Source organism: Cervus canadensis, chromosome X (genome assembly GCF_019320065.1).
Source record: "Cervus canadensis isolate Bull #8, Minnesota chromosome X, ASM1932006v1, whole genome shotgun sequence".
NCBI lineage: Eukaryota > Metazoa > Chordata > Mammalia > Artiodactyla > Cervidae > Cervus > Cervus canadensis.
In genome coordinates this window covers 144,583,655-144,599,426 of record NC_057419.1, presented here as the reverse complement: position 1 = coordinate 144,599,426, position 15,772 = coordinate 144,583,655, and the positions used below count along the sequence as shown (strand labels likewise).

Sequence of the window (15,772 nt, the reverse complement as noted above, 5' to 3'; positions counted from 1 at the left end):
ATTATAAACAGCACTCAGAACAATTTCTATACCCAACTGCATCGAATTATTAAATATTCTTGGTTCTACTATTCAAAGAACAAGAGTCTGCCTTTTGACTTGTACAAATAGATCCTGACTCTGGAGACATAGCTCAGGGGTTCAGTGTGATTGAGGGGAGGAGAATCCTGGTCACCATGGCTATAGATATCACAGTTACAATCACCATGGCTATAGACATCACAGGTAGGCTCACCATGGGTACAAACATCCCAGGTAGGGTCAGTACAGGTACAGATATCACAGGTAGGGTCACCATGGGTACAGACATCACAGGTAGGGTCATCACAGGTACAGACATCACAGGTAGGGTCACCATGAGTACACACATCACAGGTATGGTCACTATGGCTACAAACATCACAGGTAGGGTAACCACGGGAACAGACATCACAGGTATGGTCACTGTGGCTATAGATATCACAGGTAGGGCCACCATGGGTACAGATATCACAGGCAAGGTTACCACGGGTACAGTCATCACAGGTAGGGTCACTGTGGATACAGACATCACAGGTACTGTCACCACGGGTATAGTCATCACAGGGACGGTCACCATGGGTCCAGTTGCAGGTGCCATGGCAATGCCTTCAGGATGGACAGGAGATGGCAGAGCCACAGTGCAAGCCCGCCCCTGTCCCGACCCTATCTCACCCACAGGATGTCCCAGGACCACGTTTGGCCTTGACCTGAAGCTGCTCAGAGCCATCCTGAGGCTGGGAGTCATGGAAATGGGTCCATCCACCCAGGGCACTGGCCAGCAGGCCTGGACCAAGCCCTTCAGGTCCTGCTCCCCACTCCTCACCTGGGAGACTGGAGAGCTCAGCGTGGGCCTACTGTGAGCCACATGAGGAGGGAGAGTGTGACCCAGCCTGGGGTCCCTCCGCGCCCCCAGGCACAGTGGCTCCAGGGGACGCTCACTGTTGAGAATGTTGGGGACAGTCTTCTCCAGGCCCTGGTCACAAGAAGCATGGTGTGGGCAGGGACAGGAGGGGACACTGAGGAGATGAGGAGGGGGCTCTGGGCTGTGCCTGCCCTGTGGGACTCCAAACTGCCTGCGCTTCATTTGATTCACAGGCTCCCCCAGGACCCATTTCCATGGCTTTTCACACCTGCTGACACCTCCAGAAAGTGGAAGGAGGGGGCTTTGGGTTCCAGGTGCCTCCCTTCACAGAAGACCCCTTAAGTCAGCAAACGACCATCAGCTGAGGGCCCCCTGCCAGGTCACACTCATCGTGACACTGGACTGATGATGAGGGGTGTCAGGCAGCACCGACCAGAGCCAAGCACTGTCTGCAGCCATGACGATGCCCTACAGGGTGTGCAGACATCACCAGGGTGACAGCTGCCCCCTGTCCCCCACCCCTGGGCCTTGAGCATCCTGGCCCCTTCCATGGTGGCCATGCAAACAAGCCTGCTTCCAGGAGGGTCTCGAACACCCGGTGTCAGAGAGGTGAAATGGAAACCCTTGTCTTTGTTACAGGTATGGTGTTTTCTGGGAGCCAGGGGACAAGTACCAACAGCCATGCCTTAGTCAGAGCCTGATCTGTGCCTGGGAGCTGGCGCTGCATGCTTACCCTGATCTTTGCTGCAGTTACCTCCCAGAGGAGGCGGCTGAGGCTCCTGCATGGGGATAATTTGCTCCAGCTCGTGTAGCAGCTAACTGGGGGAGGCAGTCTTCCTACAACACCCGTCTCACTGGATGGTTGGCTCCTCCTCGACAACTGCAGGTCTGCAGCCTTTGGAGAGCCTGTGATTTTAGGGCCAACTGATGGAGTGGAATGCAAATATCCATGATGTAAGGCAGACAGCCCCTGAAGGCAAATGGAGATGAAGTGACTCAAGGCCAATTAAAGAGCAGCTCTTCCGTGGGCTGAGGTCAGCATCTGCCTCCCCTGGGCCCCTGGGCCAGGCGGGTGATGCGGACAATAATAAGCACCTGCTCCGGGTGAGGTGGTGATGGCTCCAGGGTACCCTGCCCATTGCCTTCTTCCAGCATGCTCATCCCTGGCTAATCTCCTGCATAGCTCTAAATGCAGCAGGAAGTGCGAGGTCCCATGGGCCCTGGGAATAATCGGGGGCAGGAGACAGAACTCCAGTGACCAGGCGCTTCCCCCTGAGTCAGAGAAGCGCTCCCAAGGGACACCCCATCCTCCAATGGAGCACACTTCTGAGATATGGTATATTCTAGTCCTGTTTTGTAGGGTCAGAAGTTCTTCGAATGAATCTTCTCAAACTTGTTCAGTACCTGGCAAAAAATGTCAACTTCTCTTTAGAGTGAAAAACAAGTCACCATGAGTTAATTCTCCCTTTGCCAAAATCCAAACAGCATACGGAAATCAAAAACCAAGTGAATTCTGCTCTGTTTTCTCTAATCCTCTTTGGCCAAGTGTGGTCCAAAGCAAGGGACTGCCAGTCTCTCTGGGAATAAAATGACCATGCGGAGAAGTTTCCAGAAGCCTGAGAAGAGTGTGCTAGTACTTCTGGGGTTGGGAGGATCTCACACAGGAGAGATTTTTGTCAAAAAGCCCCCAACTGGACAGGCTGTCAAATGACTTGAAGAGAAGGCAGAATCCATTGGGGCTGCGTCCTTACTGCACACACGAGGCTCCCCTTTCTCCTGGGGGCTTCTCTCCCAGTTGAGAGACAGGGCCTCAGGCTTCCCAACCCTACAGAGTGGATTGCCTTCAGGTGCCTTTCCCACATTGTGCCCTTGGAACCTGGAGGGGAGTGCCTTCCCATGAAGAGCAGGTCCTAGCTCCACACATTGCTCTGGTCTTCCACAGGTTCCAACCCACCTAACGTTCCCTGTGTCTCACGGCCGTGCTTATGTGAGTCTGAGCTCATCTTCTCCCAGTCCAGCTGTGGCTTCTTGCCTTGATGAATGCTGCACAAAGGACTACATTCACAACCAGCCAGAACCCGGGCTCTGGGACTAATGGGCCTGTGTGTGCTGAGCCATACCTGGTGGGATGGGCAGGGCAGGTATGTTGTCTGTCCTACCAGGAACCTAACGCTCACTGTGACCACCCTACTGCCAAGCTTGCAACCATGCTTCTGTGACTCCACTTCACGGAGGAGAAAGCTAAGACCCACAGGCAGGGGCGGCTCACCCAAAGGGCCTGCCAGAGCCTTGAGTGGATTCTGGTCTTGGAGTGTGTGGAGTGGGCACTGCCATGAGAAGGAGACTGAGCTGTTTTGAAGGCTCACAGAAGGGCAGAGGGTGGTGCTGGCTCTGGTCCTGATTCCTGGTCCACAGCTCGTCCCAACGCCACAGGCGCCTGGCTAACCAGGGGCTGAGCCTCCGGCCCATCTCTCCTGTCCACCCCACACTATCCAGCAGCTCGAGCTGTCTCTGCCTTGAAGGCTCCATCTGCCTGGGTCACGTCAGCATTACAACTGTCACCTCTGGATTAAATGACAAGAAGCAGATCAAAACAGTGCAGGCAGTTAGGAAAGGGTTTGGGATGACTCCTAAAACACAGCCCCCATGTGTTCTCACTGTTAATAAGTGTCTGCCACTTGCACCCTCACTGCTGTGTCGACTGGGAAAAATCAAAAGGGTCTGGAAAACTGCAAGACATAAGTAACATGCCTGATAGATCTGCACTCAGAAATAAACGTTCTCGTTCTAAATACAGGCCATCTTATTTATTCCCGCCTGCATCAGCAGCCTTTTTCCTGCCATTAAATGTTTAATCCGAGGTGCTGAAAGAATTAAATAGGGAGTTAAAGAAGAAATCGGTGAACGTCAAGCCGGGAGGCAGAAGGAGCTTTTCCCTTGCTGCCCACAGCCTCCCTGGCTAATCAGCGCCGTGTGACTTGCATATTACTCACTGCACACGCCTCACCACCATCCCGGTGGTCTGACAACTCCCACAATTCAGCACTGGAGCCCAAGGACAGCGGAACCGACGTGCCTGCGCTGGCCACCAGGGGGCAGCGTCCAACACCCCCCCCCCCACCCCCGCCCCGCCCCGCTCAACGCCCTCACCCTCACCACATACTTAACCTCTGAGACAGGCAGGAGTCTGGGTTTGATTTTTATTCCAAGGTCACGATCGCTCAGATGTTCGTTATAACCTTGCTGGCTGCTAATTTGCAGCTTCTTCAAACACTGATAGATTGCCTCAATTCTCCCGTCTTCCTTTTCTCATTCCAGGGGAAAAAGACAACAAATGCATTTCCAATGGCTGGAGACTTTTGAGGAGGAAACTGTCAAGAAGCTGCTCCTGTGGGGTGGACGCCCAAGGCTCCTGATGGCCCTGCGATGACAACCTGCAAACCCGTCTGTCCCATAAAAGCACCCCAGAGGCTCCCCTTGTCACTGCCTCACACGAAGGGCAGTGTTTCAGGACTCCAGCCATGCCGAAAGGAGCCAGACACACTGAGGGCAAGGGAAGTCCTGCAACTTTTGTTAAACCTCTTCTTTTTTTCTTTTAGTAAAGTCTCTCTCTCTTATGAGTTTGAACAAGCTCTGGGAATTGGTGATGGACAGGGAAGCCTGGAGTGCTGCAGTCCATGGGGTTGCAGAGTTGGACACGACTGAGCAACTGAACTGAACTGAAAGTCTCTGTCTCTGCTTCATTTTATCTATCTCTGAGATTTTCTCTTTGTCTCTGTCTCTCTCCTCTCAGAAAATCATGATGGTGTGATCACTCACCTAGAGTCAGACATCCTGGAATGTGAAGTCAAGTGGGCCTTAGGAAGCATCAGTACAAACAAAGCTAGTAGAGGTGATGGAATTCCAGTTGAGCTATTTCAAATCCTAAAAGATGATGCTGTGAAAGAGCTGCACTCAATATGTCAGCAAATTCGGAAAACTCAGCAGTGGCCACAGGACTGGAAAATGTCAGTTTTCATTCCAGTCCCTAAGAAAGGCAATGCCAAAGAATGCTCCAACTACCACACAATTGCACTCATCTCAGACACTAGTTAAGTAATGCTCAAAATTCTCCAAGCCAGGCTTCAGCAATACATGAACCATGAACTTCCAGATGTTCAAGCTGGTTTTAGAAAAGGCAGAGGAACCAGAGATCAAATTACCAACATCCGCTGGATCATCAAAAAAGAAAGAGAGTTCCAGAAAAACATCTATTTCTGCTTTATTGACTATGTCAAAGCCTTTGACTGTGTGGATCACAACAAACTTTGAAAATTTTGAAAGAGATGGGAGTACCAGACCACCTGATCTGCCTCTTGAAAAACCTGTATGCAGGTCAGGAAGCAACAGTTAGAACTGGACATGGAACAACAGACTGGTTCCAAATAGGAAAAGGAGTACATCAAGGCTGTATATTGTCACCCTGCTTATTTAACTTATATGCAGATTACATCATGAGAAATGCTGGGCTGGAAGAAGCACAAGCTGGAATCAAGATTGCTGGGAGAAACATCAATAACCTCAGATATGCAGACGACACCACCCTTATGGCAGAAAGTGAAGAAGAACTGAAGAACCTCTTGATGAAAGTGAAAGAGAGTGAAAAAGTTGACTTAAAGCTCAACATTCGGAAAACAAAGACCATGGCATCTGGTCCCATCACTTCATGGGAAATAGATGGGGAAACAGTGGAAACAGTGGCTGACTTTATTTTTTTGGGCTCCAAAGTCACTGCAGATGGTGACTGCAGCCATGAAACTAAAAGACACTTAGTCCTTGGAAGGAAACTTATGATCAACCTAGACAGCATATTAAAAGGCAGAGACATTACTTTGTCCACAAAGGTCCGTCTAGTCAAGGCTATGGTTTTTCCAGTAGCCATGTATGGATGTGAGAGTTGGACTATAAAGAAAGCTTAGCAACAAAGAATTGATGCTTTTGAACTGTGGTGTTGGAGAAGACTCTTGCGAGTCCCTTGGACTGCAAGGAAATCCATCCAGTCCATCCTAAAGAAGATCAGTCCTGGGTTTTCATTGGAAGGACTGATGTTGAAGCTGAAACTCCAATACTTTGGCCACCTAATGCAAAGAGCTGACTCATTTGAAAAGACCCTGATGCTGGGAAAGATTTAGGGCAGGAGGAAAAGGGGCCGAAAGAGGGTGAGATGGTTGGATGGCATCACCGACTCAATGGACATGAGTCTGAGTAAACTCCGGAAGTTGGTGATGGACAGGGAGGCCTGGCATGCTGTGGTTCATGGGATCTCAAAGAGTCAGACACGACTGTGCGACTGAACTGAACTCTCCTCTCTCACACACACTCTGCATCTCTGCCTGAGCCTCATCTGTTTTAACATCCTCTGCTTGGGAGATCGCAGTGTGGGAGTAACGAGTTCCTTTTCCCTGTTGCTACAACATCAGAGTCAGAATCAATAAAGGCCCTTTACCCCAGAAGGCCATGTCCTCAGCAGCCTGAAAGGTGTCTTTTACATAGTTTTCAATTCCTCCTTCAGCTTTATGTTCCCTTAAGGATGATTTTCCAGTCTCAGTTAAATGTTTCAATGAAACAAAATTACTTATATAAAGCTTGAGCACATAGAAAGAAACTTGCATGGCTCAGCCTGAGTGCAAAGTAGCTGGACATCACAGCAGGTGGCGAGACCCCCTGCCCCACCTGGTCTTCTGCAAACCTCAGCTGTGACCACTCAGAACTGGTTCTCATTTCGGGCTTTCATCCTTTTGACCTGCATGGCCACCAAAGCACAGTGTTCTGTGCTCTCTGAAGGGTCTGGCAAACCTTCCATTGGCCCAGGAGCACAGGGGACTGTCTGAGGGCTTCCAGAAGAGTCCCCATGCATTGAGGTCTGTGCCTCTGTCCTTCAGTTCTGGGGCTTTGACCCCAACACCTTAGGGACCAGAGCCTCCTCCATGCGAGGCAGGTGGAGAGACCAGAGGCCAGAAGTGCTGAATGTCTGAGTGGAAGTGGCCATGGTGCCCGGATGGGAGGACACTACCTGCTCCACCAGCCATCCATGCTCGGCTCACGGGAGTGAGCATTTCCCTCGCCAGAGCTGTAGGAAGGGCCCAGAAAGTCCCCCGACTTTACCAGCTGGTGTCATGACACAGAGAGGTGGCCGTGGATTTTCTAACCATCATCATTCCCCAGCTATTTAAAAAATCTCCCCCTCAGTACAAGCTTATGCAAGCACACATCTTGCATGATCTCAAGTCAGCAGTAGATCTCTAAAGACAGAAAGTGGAAAAGACATTGGGGACCAGGCAATGGCAATCTCATGAGATAAAGAAACTTGGGAAAAATGTTTAAGGAATCAGCTCTGGATTCCATAAATCAATTAATGGGTTAGCAGTTGCTTGGTTTTCTGGTTTTCCTGTGTCTGCAGTCTTCAACCAGAACAGGTCACTCTGCCAATGTAGGCTCCCCTGATTTCTCTGCCCAGGAGATCACCAGCACTTTTTCAGAAGACACCCCCACAACTCCTCTAGCAGTGTCTCAGAGTGGCGGCAGTGAGGAGGGGCCCAGGCAGGCTAGGTCCCCTGCACAGGGATTCAGCAAGTAGAAGAATTCACTCCCTCCAGCTTCCAGTACCAGCAGCAGCAGCAGCAGCAGCTAAACAGGAGATGCTTAGGCCATATGGTAAACAGACCCTCCCCTCCATCTCCCAGGCCCCTTCAATTTAAGCAAACGACACCCACCCTCCTATACCTCAGTTGCCAGCAGGGAAGTGGAGAGTGGGGGCCTTGGAGACCAGCCCTGGTCTTTCATTTCTCTAGGTAATTCATCCTCTGGATGAAAACCTTTGTTGGTAGTTTATGGACACTGTTGTCTAGTGTTGAAAGGAATGGTTGGTGGTGTCTGAGTGGTTTTTTCATTCAGAGTTTTACACTATGGCTACTCTTCACACTGACAGCGACCCCACCCTGGAACCTCCCCAGGAGGAAGAGGTCTGGAGGCTGTGCAGAGAGCACTAGTGAGGCATGTTGACTTTGAGTTAAGGGCGGAGGTTGTAGGTTTCGCATCAAACAGCTTTGGGTTCTGATCCTAATGGTGCTGCTTACTAGCTGTGTGGGGCCTTGGACAGGTCAGTGTGAAGCAGAAGGAATGAAGCCCTGACCCTCTGTGTGGCAGTGAGGGATTCTGCCATGCCTGTAGACTAGTTAATCAATAGTCTGGTAGTGTTTTTATTGGTGTTCCCTCAATGTTTTTAAAATATTGAGTCTCTCTCTCTCTTTGTTTTGGCTGTGCTGGGTCTTCGTGGTGGCACGTCAGCTTCTCTGGTTACACAGAGCATGGGCTTAGGTGCCCTGTGGCATGTGGGATCTTAGTTCCCTGACCAGGAATCAAATCCACATCCCCTGCATTGAAAGGTGGATTCTTAAACACTGGACCCCCGGGGAAGTCTGGCAAATTATTGTTAGTAATAAAAAATTGTCAGAAAAGAAAGTACTCAGTCGTGTCTGACTCTTTGCGACCCCATGGACTGTAGCCTACCAGGTTCCTCTGTCCATCGGATTTTCCAGGCAAGAATACTGGAGTGGGTTGCCATTTCCTTCTCCAGGAGATTTTCCCAACCCAGGGATTGAACCCGGGTCTCCCACATTGTAGGCAGATGCTTTCCCATCTGAGCCAGCAAGGAAGTCAGGGGAGTTCTGTCTCCTCACAACAAAAATTTGAAGTGATAGACATTAAAGCCCTTGGCGTGTCACAGCTCTCAGACGGACTGTGTTATAGCTCTCAGCTCTCGGACAGACCATGTTATAGCTCTCGGACAGGTCAGTGATACAGCTCAGTTTTATTTAGAAAATAAAAGGAAAGTACATCCTGGAGGCATGAGGGCATGCTGAGCCAAAAGACGTGAAGAGAAGAGAAAGAGAGAAAGAGAGAGAGAGCTCATGGGAGAGAGAGCGATCCCCAGCCTTTGGCTCCTCGTTTTTTATGTTTTTCCTCCCCCTGGGCCTGGGCAAGCCAGGAGTGCTGTTTGTTCTACCTGAGGTCCTCTCTCTGGTCCTCGGACCTTCCTTTGTTCTATTTCACGGGCTTATCTCTTCCTTGTCTTTTAGCTACCGCCATTCTGGACTCCTTTTTCCTGTTTTTTAACTACCTAATAAAAATGTTCCAAAATGTGAGTGCCCTGGGGAAACAGATCAATGTTTCCACCTTTCCCCAGAATTTTTATAAAGTTGCTTTTACAACCTTCTCCCCAGACCCTATTTTTCTTGGGCTCCTAGGAAGCATTCCAGGAGCCCAATGTGGCCTATGTTCTAGACAGTTAGGTACATTCACTGTGCTGTTGTAATTTTGTACTGTTAGCAGGCAGCATGCAATTAATTACTCCTCGGTTTGGTGAAGATTTACTGCCGACTGGAGAGATCTCTGGAGTCACTCCAGCTGGACACAGTCATAACAGCTGCTCTAGGGAAGAATTCTTAGGAGGGTAGGGATGGGCAGTGACAGGTAAATCCTTCCTGAATAGTAGGAGGAAGTCTGAACGTGCCAGAGTAGCCTGAGGGAGTCTTGCAAACAGACTGTCTGGTCAGCTTCTCTGGAGCCCTGGGGTCTAACCAGGAGGAGGAGCTGTGGGCAGAGCCCGGGAGAGCTCCACTTACTGAATGCCGAGCGCTCCTAAGAGGCGCTGTGAGCACCGGCAAGCCGTCCAGGGAACCCAGCCCAGGCTGGAGTTGAGCCAGCAGGCTGGTAGGATAGGTGTGCCGGGTCAGCTGTCCTGCTTGTTTGACTATACCTGTGTCTAGCCAGGATGCTGGTTCAGGATATGCTTGTGATGGAAGCTCCAGGGTGTTGTGGAGCAGGGTCTGAAATGAACCCTCACTGTGTCTAGGTCCTTGAGTTTTAATACTCTGTTGATGTGTTATGTTCATCCATTCATGCAATGAACTTTTTCTGCACCATGTCTGGTGGTAGAGGTGAATGGACTGCAGTGAACTTGGTACACGATCTCCTGATGTAGGGAGGGAGGCCAACCGCAAGAGAAACACCAATGCAGTGAGAGCCGAGAACAGGGGACCTGATCTTCCTTGGAACCTGTGGCAGGCTTCCCAGAGGAAGTGCTCTTTAAGCTGAAACCTGAAGGATGGGTGTGGGTGAGCGGGTTTGGGGCCCAGGGAAGAGATGGCCCAGTGTGTTTCCAAGGCCTGAAGCAGCTGGGCAGGCAGGTATGTGGACTGGAGGCCAGGGCAGTCATGGGAGGTGATGCTGGAGAGGCAGATGGGTCAGGACCTGCAGAACCCTGTAGATCACATGCAGCCCTGTGGGATTCCAGCTGTTAGATGGAGAGCTGTGGAGAACCCAGGAAGACTCCAGCCATGGTCGGGGCATTGGAGTGTGGAGAGTGGATTGAAGAGGCAGTGGGGGCTGTGGGTGGGGAGGGGCATCGGGGAGAGGTGCTCTGGAAGGTGTGCTGGTCACAGGTCAGCTCCAGGAGAACCTTTGATTTGTGTGAGCACCCAAGGTGCCATGTGTAGTCGGGGAGCCCCAGGGTCCCGTGTGACAATGGCATGACCATTCATCCATCCTGGGAGAGGGCCCAGGCCTGAACGTGGTCATGCATACATTGGGGCCTCCCGTCTCTGGTCTTCTGTCTGGGTGGGTTTTCCCTTGAAGACTGTGTGTGCGTGCACACACAGCCTGTCTGCTCTGCAGCACCTGTGCAGCCAGATCTGTCTCTGCCAGGAGCAGCTGTACAAGATGCAGCGCTGGCAGCTGGCGTACCCTCCATCATCTATCTGCATGACACCTTCTACCCACGCTACCCCAGACGCTGGGCTTTGACCCCAGGCGGATGATGATGCCTTCCTACATGGACCCACGGAACTCGCCTGCTCAGACCCCAGTGGATTTCTACCCTTAGGCCCTGTATCCCTCGGGTAAGCACCAAGGTGCAGTGACAGGCCAGGGTATGTGGTGTGGTCAAGGGTGTTGCCTTGGGAGGAAGACAGACCCCACCTGGATTCCAGTCTGACCTCTTCGCAAGCCACACGTCCATTCTGAGTTTTAACTTCCTTGCTTGCAAAATGAGGGTATAATAGTAACTCTCACAAAGAATTGTTAGGAAGAGACTCTAAGATTATGAATCATAAATTGTCTTAATTAATTTTCATATCTCTGCCATGTAGTTTTGTCCCTCTTTCTGTTCTTTAGTGTTCTTTGTGTTCTCTCTTTTCCTTGATTAGTCTTTCCCAAGGTTTGTCGAATGCCATTTTTTTAATGTCATTTTTTAAAATGTATCTTTTGAGGTTCTTAATTCCTGTCTTTTATTTGGTTTTTATTTCATTAATTTCTGCCTCCCCCCATTTTTCCACTGAAATTATTTTGTTCTTTTTATAATTATGTTGGATACTTAATTAAGTCACTAGTTTCTCAGTTTTCTGATGTATTTAAGTCTCACCTGAGTTTATGAGCCACTGAGTTTTAAAACATTTTTATTATTGTTCAGTTCTAAATATTAGTCTTATTTTGAGTGATTTTTAATGGTACATTGTTAAATTTCCAAATACAGAGTTTTAATATCACCCTTATGATGCTAATTTCTACTGTGGCTGCCATTTGGTCATATATCATGGTCTGTATGATATAGACCAGCAGTCACAATTTTTTTCTATTAATACCAGATTATAAATAATTTAGTCTTCGAACTGCTACTCCAGGTTTGCTATGGTAGAACAAAAAGAGCTATAGACAATAGCAAGTGAATGGGTGTGGTTGCTTTCCAGTAAAACTTTATTTTTAACAAGTGGCAGATCACACTTCACTCAGGGGCTTGAAAAGAATGTATTCCCCTATTGGACATGGTCCATTAAAGTGTGCTTGCTAACTGTGCTGTATAAATATCATCATAGTTTTTATCCCCTTGATCAGTTACTAAGAGGTGTGTGAACATTTTCTACCATGATTGTGGACTTGTCAAATGTTATAAACCTGTCAGTTGTTTTTTTTTTTTTAACCTACCTGGAAGCATATAGGCTTGGGATGACTGCATCTTGTTTCTTATATCTTTGTATAGCACATTTGTTACTTGGGTTTTCTACCTTTAACGTCTACTTTATCTGACTATAATTTCATTCCAGTTTTCTTCTGATTAGCCTTCGTGTGGTATCTTTTTCCCCCAACGTTTTATTGTCAGCCTGAGCCCTTTTTGGAGGAGAATATCTTTGTACATTTAAGATGTGTCCGGTTTTACCCACATTGAGAATTTGTGACTTTAGTTGCCAAAGTTCTTCCCGTTAAATTGGGGGAGGGTGTGTCAAGTTTTCTGATTCTTTTTATTTGCTTTCCTTCTACATTCTGTTTCTACGGTTAGTGGTTAGGTTAAATTCTAACATGCACCCTTGATTTAACAAAGGCTAATCAGTTTAACCTGAACCTGAGCTCTAATTCATGAGTCTTGTAATTTTTGCCTGGAATTGTAATTCTTCCCTTGTTTTGATTCCTACCAAATTATTATCTTTGTTGTTTTATTCAGTCTGTGCTTGTTCAGATCTGCCTGTATGCTGACTAGTTTCTTTGCTGCTTATCCTTCCATCTGGGTTCCATTTATTTTTTCAGAAGGTACATTCTGTCAAGGCCTCTAGGAAAGATTTTTGGCAATATGCATTCTTCACATGGGGCTTCGCAGGTGGCACCAGTGGTAAAGAATTCGCCTGCCAATGCAGGAGACATGGGTTCCATACCTGGGTCTAGAAGATCCCCTGGAGGAGAAAACAGCACCACACCCCAGTATTCCTGCCTGTGAAGTCCCATAGACAGAGGAGCCTGACTGACTACAGTCCATGGGGCCACAAAGAGTTCGACACAACTGAGCGACTGAGCACTATTTTTCACCTATGACAGCCTTTCTCTTGGACGATAGTGTAGCTGGTAGAGAACTCTAGGTTTGCAGTTCCTTTCTTTTAGGCCTGTGAAGATAGTATTCCTTTTCTTCTGGCTCCTGTGTCTGGTTTGTGTTGCTTTAAGATCTCTCTGTCTTTGGTCTCCTGGAGTTCTTTCTCAAAAGGCTGTGTCTAGGTATGTATCTATATCTATCCTTACTTTATTCTGCTTAAAACTCATGGTGCTCAAATCTACGGTTGTACGGCTTTCATCACTTCTGGGAGTTTCTCTTCTAATTATCATGTTAACTATTTGCCTTTTTTCATTCTTTGTATCCTTTCTTCCTGGGTAATCTACTTTGATTATTTGTACTTAATATTTGTACTTAGGTAATTTGTATTTAGGTAATATACTTAGATTATTTGTACTGATTATTTGTACTTATTCTGCTATACGAGTGTCTGCATCATGATACTTCTCACTTTGCCTCCAAGTCTCTTGAATATATGAGAGCTGATTTCTGTGGTGCCTTCTGGGAAAATGCTTACTTTCTAATTCCATGTTCTCTCCAACTGTGTCTATTCTGCTGTTTTTATTTTTGTTTTACTGTCCAGTGGGTTTTTTATGTCAATGACCGTATTTTTATTACTAGACTATTCCCCTTAAAGCTTTTTTTCCTTCTGTCTTGTATTTTTTGTGAGTTTTCAATTCCTTCTTTTATGCTTTTAATAATGTAAACAGTAATTCTCTGGTGTTTAGCATTTTGATCTGTTTTCTGAAGTTCTTGGGGACAGTGCATGATCCTATGAACTTGCTGTGGACTTGTGGTGGATTGCTTTCCCCCTGATGTTCTGGGGGTTTTGACTCATGAGTTCATTTCCAGCAGAGCTAGTCTTACCCTGGGGATTCTGTATAGCTTGGTTTGAGAGTGTACCCTTCCAGGGTGGCTCTACGTTTTCATCTGCCAGCCTAGAACTACCTTTTATTGAACCTCAGGAAATTTCTGGAGAATTCTAGGAGTGTAAGTCTGAACTCCACTCTGCTGCCCCCAAGCCTGAGTGAAAGCTGGCATGTGGCCCTGAATTCCTCACAGGGGCCTGTTTTCCCTGCTCTGGCCCTGGCTGGGACACTAGCTCAGTCATCTCCCCAAAGAGCATGAGGTTTTTCTGATCTGCCTTGAAATTGAACGCATAACCCTTTGAGGGTCTTTGTGTAAGCAGCACCTCAGCTATAGCTCTCTGCCTGTGCAGAGAAGCCCCGTCTCTTGTCGGGAGGGGGAAGGGGCAGTGATTAGGAGCACACTTGTAGGTTTCTACATCTGACAGAGGTGTCCCTGGCTCCCCTCTAGGGAGCCCTTGCTTGTGCCTCTGACCCATGGCTCTTGCCCATGGCTGTGGTTTCAGCTCCCTGGGGGTTTCCTGGTTAGGGGGAGCAGAGCTCTGCAAGTCAAATGTGTAATAGGTTTTGTACAGCGTTTTTGTGACAGGAGGTTTTTTTTTCAGGTAATATGAGCTGCTATATTGCCAAAAATAGGTCTTTGTAGTGCTGGACAGTTCTGCATACCTCATAATCAATACTTAGTAAATGGTGTGTAATTTTAGGATTCCAGACAGGGTCCTCACCGCCACATGACTCAGACTACCTTTGTATCGGAGTCATATATTGATCACATTTGGACAGAGGACTCCACAGCTGAAAGAAAGTGTATAACCACTGGCCTGATGCAGAACCATTTTCCTGATCAGATTTTCTCAGCTTTAAAAACGGGCACAAAAACATTGGCAGCCAGTAATTAGCTTTGTGAAGTATCTGAAAAATCAGACCCCCTTTTCTACACATTCTCTGGCCCAGTGGGAGACCTTTAATGTCGTCTGCAGCATCCCATCTGGTAGAAGTGGACAGAGGGGCCCTGGTGGGGGAGGGTGCCATCTCCCCAGCTGGTTTGTATGTGGTTGGACTGAGATGTCAGCGTACCCCTGTCTCCTTGGGCCAGTTAAGAGTTGAGTGTCATCTGTGTCCCCTTCTCCCCTTCCCTGGACAGAATGTGGTGCGTCACTGTAAGCTCAGGGGCAGAAACAAGCGGAGCTGAAGCCCAGACCCCTTTCAGAATCTTCTTGCAGGGTTCAGAAGCCGACAGACACTGGCTGCTTGGTGTGTGTGGGCTCCCTGGAGCAGTAGCTCATCTTTCCTGTGTCTGTGCAAGAGACCCTCGGGCATCTCCCGCTGCTAGCTGCCTGACCCCTTAGCTTTCTGCCACCAGCCATGAGCTCTCTAGTTGGTTGTGTCCTGTTTCCATTTGCCAGTTCATTATACCCTTTGACATAGGGGCTCTTCATCGAGAACTAAGACTGGACCTCCAGGGTCTTTGAACAGGCCTTTCAGATTGCATGTGTGTGTGCCTGCAGAGGTTCTGTGATCAGATGACGTGAAGCAGGTGGGGTGCTGCATCTGCGTGATGGTCGGGGCAGCTTGTCTCCTCTGGGCCTGTGGGCGACCCATGGCTTGCTGAACGAGGTGAACAATTGGCTGATTGCTTCCTTCAGGATTGATGAAACCCATAATGCCCGCGGATTCCCTCAGTGGGACCGGCTGTCGCTCTGAGGACCAGAGCTGTGTGCCCCCGCTGCTGGAAAGGAAGATGACTGCCATTGACCCCGCCCCATGTGGAGCCCCGAGGGTTACATGGCATTGCAGAGCAAAGGCTACTCGCTGACCCACCTGAAATCCAGCGACAATTTGGCCATGGACGTGCATGTCAGGTGAGGCGACACTTGGTCCTGCTGCCCTGCAGCTGAAGGAGGAATCTCGGTCCTCAGTAAGATGGGCTCTGGGAGGAGGCCCTGTCCCGGGAGACACTGCCCTCAGGGAAGGGGCACCTTGGGAGGGACCGGTGTGCTCTGGGGAAGGAGAGTGAGATGAAGATGGCTGGGTGCTTTCACGTGAGAGGCTCTGATGGTGACTGAAGGCCCAGGAGGAATCCTGGGGTCAGAGGCAAATCCCACAGAACCT

General features: G+C 48.8%; 1 pseudogene; it reads left to right on the top strand.

Annotated features, from left to right (window-relative positions):
- Window positions 1–476: 476 nt before the first annotated feature.
- Window positions 477–15,772, top strand: part of LOC122435789 — a 31,867-nt pseudogene continuing 16,571 nt past the window's right edge.